Consider the following 3,680-nt stretch of genomic DNA (forward strand, 5'->3'; position numbering starts at 1 on the left):
CCTTCGGTAATCCTCACAGAACTCTAGCCCAATGGTTGCCATTAATTTAATTCTGAATTGATTTTAAAATGAATTGATTTTAGAATGTATGTGTTAGTTTTATTGCTGTTAGCCGCTCTGAGCCCAGCTTTGCCTGGTGACAGAGGGATATGAATAAAATTTTATATTATTATTATTAAGCAAATCAGGAAGGAGAGTCAATAAGCACATTGTCTGGAAATACCCCCAGTGATGTCGCTGAAAACACCCACAAATAAATAAGACCACCCCAGAGGTTGCCCACAATGGGTGTTGTTCTCGAAGCTTCCTCTTAACTGCCTAACCCTACAAAAGATTTGGCAGAGCTCGTTCTCTGCCATTCAGTCTAAAAATGGCGCTCCCATTAAGGAGAGGAACAGGAGTACACAGAGAGGAATTACATCTGAAAGAGGAATGGGAGTACGTTTCCTACCTACTCCTTTTCCTCCAGCAAATAGAGTAAAAAAATGTTCGTTGGTGAATGGGACTCTGTTGGCCATCGTATAACAAAGGTCAAATTCCCGCAAATAGATGCAATCTGACCTCCTCTGCCTAACCCTTCCATGCACTTATAAGAACGATTCCCCCTCCTTTTTCTATTTTATTCAACCAGAAACCTTTTTTTTTAAAAAAAAAACCCACCAGAATTGTATGTTTCTTCTTTAAATCCAAGGACACGGTATTTTGCGAAATCTGAAAAACAGCCAAATTATTCTGGATTGTATCCAAGTACAGTGGTACCTCGGGTTAAGTACTTAATTCGTTCCGGAGGTCTGTACTTAACCTGAAACTGTTCTTAACCTGAAACACCACCTTAGCTAATGGGGCCTCCCGCTGCTGGAGCACCGCTGGAGCACGATTTCTGTTCTCATCTGAAGCAAAGTTCTTAACCTGAAGCACTATTTCTGGGTTAGCGGAGTCTGTAACCTGAAGCGTATGTAACCTGAAGCGTATGTAACCTGAGGTACCACTGTATAGACCTGCTCAGATTACTCTCCACTGAAATTAATTTACATGTCTTCGCAATTAATTTAATGGGTCTACTTGGGAGTAGCTGGAGTGACATACTTGAGTCGTTCTGGTTCTGAATTCTCTTTGAGGCAGAATGAGGATATGCCCAGACAATGCTTCATGTTGCATTTTTATCCCCATAGCCTTCCAAAGACCTGACAGCAATATTATAGTAAACTTTGGCTGAGAGAGGGGTTTTCCCCCCAAGTCACAGCTGAGTAGAGATTTAAACTTTTTGGACTTCATTGGTCAGCATCTCGGATTTGGGCCTGGGAGATGAGGGTTCAAATCACCACTTGGCCGCAAAACTCACTAGGTGACCTTGGGCCAGTCATGGCCTCTTGGCCTAAACCTGGCTCTCAGGGTTGTTGTGGAGATTAAACAAGGAGCAGGAGAAAAACCATGTACATCACCTTGAGCTCCTTGGAGGAAAAAGTGAGATGTAAATGCAAGAAATAAGAAATAACAGATAAATTTCCATCAGTCCCTCCCAGCCAGCATGACTGGTCTGTTCTTGGAAGATGACACAGGTTGTTGTTTAGTCGTGTCCGACTCTTCATGACCCGATGGACCAGAGCACGCCAGGCACTCCTGTCTTCCACTGCCTACCGCAGTTTGGTCAAACTCATGTTCGTAGCTTCGAGAACACTGTCCCACCATCTCGTCCTCCGTCGTCCCCTTCTCCTTGTGCCCTCCATCTTTCCCAAGATCAGGGTCTTTTCCAGGGAGTCTTCTCTTCTCATGAGGTGGCCAAAGTACTGGAGCCTCAGCTTCAGGATCTGTCCTTCCAGTGAGCACTCAGGGCTGATTCCCTTCAGAATGGAGAGGTTTGATCTTCTTGCAGTCCATGGGACTCTCAAGAGTCTCCTCCAGCACCATAATTCAAAAGCATCCATCCTTCGGCAATCAGCCTTCTTTATGGTCCAGCTCTCACTTCCATACTTCACTACTGGGAAAACCATAGCTTTAACTATACGGACCTTTGTCAGCAAGGTGATGTCTCTACTTTTAAGGTAGTGTCTCTTTTAAGACAGTGGTCAATATATATATTTTTAATGTGTGTATTTAAAGACCAAAACCAGTTTCCTGATTAACTGGGGACACTTTTGTTGTTGTTTAATACACTGCTTCTTAAACATTGCAATCCAATGCATGCCAACTCAGAACAAATACCGTAAGTCCTATCTGAGTTTAGTCAGACTTACTGCTAGTTAGGGACACGGGTGGCGCTGTGGGTTAAACCACAGAGCCTAGGACTTGCCGATCAGAAGGTCGGCGGTTCGAATCCCTGTGACGGGGTGAGCTCCCGTTGCTCGGTCCCTGCTCCTGCCCTCCTAGCAGTTTGAAAGCACATCAAAGTGCAAGTAGATAAATAGGTACCACTCCAGTGGGAAGGTAAATGGCATTTCCGTGCGCTGCTCTGGTCCGCCAGAAGCGTCTTAGTCCTGCTGGCCACATGACCCGGAAGTTGTACACTGACTCCCTCGGCCAATAAAGCAAGATGAGCGCCGCAACCCCAGAGTCAGTCACGATTGGACCTAATGGTCAGGGGTCCCTTTACCTTTACCTTACTGCTAGTTAAGCTTGTGCAGGACGGTCGCCTTGACAAATGAATCTGATTAATGCACTAAATCTTGCAGCGGCTCCAGCCTGCATGCCGGCAGAGGCGCAAGCTGCTTTCTTGATCTGTCACTCACATGTCGAACAGGAGCAACGGAAGAGAGGATCTGCAATGCTTTTCTTGTGAATTTAGCACCCTCTGGTGGGAAAGTGAGCGTGTTAGGGAAAGAGGAATGAGGCTCTTCAGTTCAAAACACCAGGTGACCAGCACATTTCAAAGGGTTGGTTCTGACCTATGGAGCCTTAAGCAGTGTAGGATCCCATCATATCAACATCAGGACATTAGAAGAGCCTGCTGGAGGCGGTGCATGCTGGCGTCTCGAGGGGCCAGTGGGGCATATGCGGCCATGGAGAGCGATTTCTATCTGTGTTATTACATTGGGCACAAGGTGAAGTTCGGCCACGAGTTTCTCGAGTTCTGCACTGACAGGAAACTGAGATATGCAAACAACAGCAATTATAAAAATTATGTCATGATCAGAAAAGAAGCCTACGTACACAAATGTGTGATAGAAGGGCTAAAGAGGATAATCGATAACAGTGAAATCACGAAAGAAGATGATGCCTTATGGCTGCCTCCTGACAGAGTTGGCCGGCAGGAGCTTGAAATTGTAATTGGTGATGAACACACATCTTTTACCACATCAAAAATTGGTTCTCTTATTGATGTAAATCAGTCCAAGGATCCAGAAGGTCTAAGAGTGTTTTACTGCCTTGTCCAGGAGCTCAAGTCTCTCGTCTTCAGTCTCATTGGATTACACTTCAAGATTAAGCCAATTTAAATTGTATGGATTTAAATTTGTACTGCAGAGTTTCTTTTGGTGGGGTTACCATATTTTTCGCTCTATAAGATGCACCATACCACAAGACGCACCTAGTTTTTGGAGGAGGAAAACATGAAAAAATATATTTTGAATCTCAGAAGCCAGAACAGCAAGAGGGATCGCTACACAGTGAAAGCAGCGATCCCTCTTGCTGTTCTGGCTTCTGGGATAGCTGCGCAGCCTGCATTTGCTCCATAAGACGCACAC

At 45.1% G+C, this 3,680-nt stretch overlaps 1 pseudogene across 1 annotated transcript; it reads left to right on the plus strand.

The window, feature by feature from the left end:
• The first annotated feature begins 2,943 nt into the window (after nucleotides 1–2,943).
• On the plus strand, nucleotides 2,944–3,456 carry LOC307199729 (protein mago nashi homolog pseudogene; annotated as a pseudogene). Its single transcript has one exon. The product of its transcript is annotated as a protein mago nashi homolog pseudogene (transcript).
• The last annotated feature ends 224 nt before the right edge of the window (nucleotides 3,457–3,680 follow it).

The sequence above is a fragment of the Podarcis cretensis genome (assembly GCF_951804945.1).
Source record: "Podarcis cretensis genome assembly, chromosome: 12".
Taxonomy (NCBI): domain Eukaryota; kingdom Metazoa; phylum Chordata; class Lepidosauria; order Squamata; family Lacertidae; genus Podarcis; species Podarcis cretensis.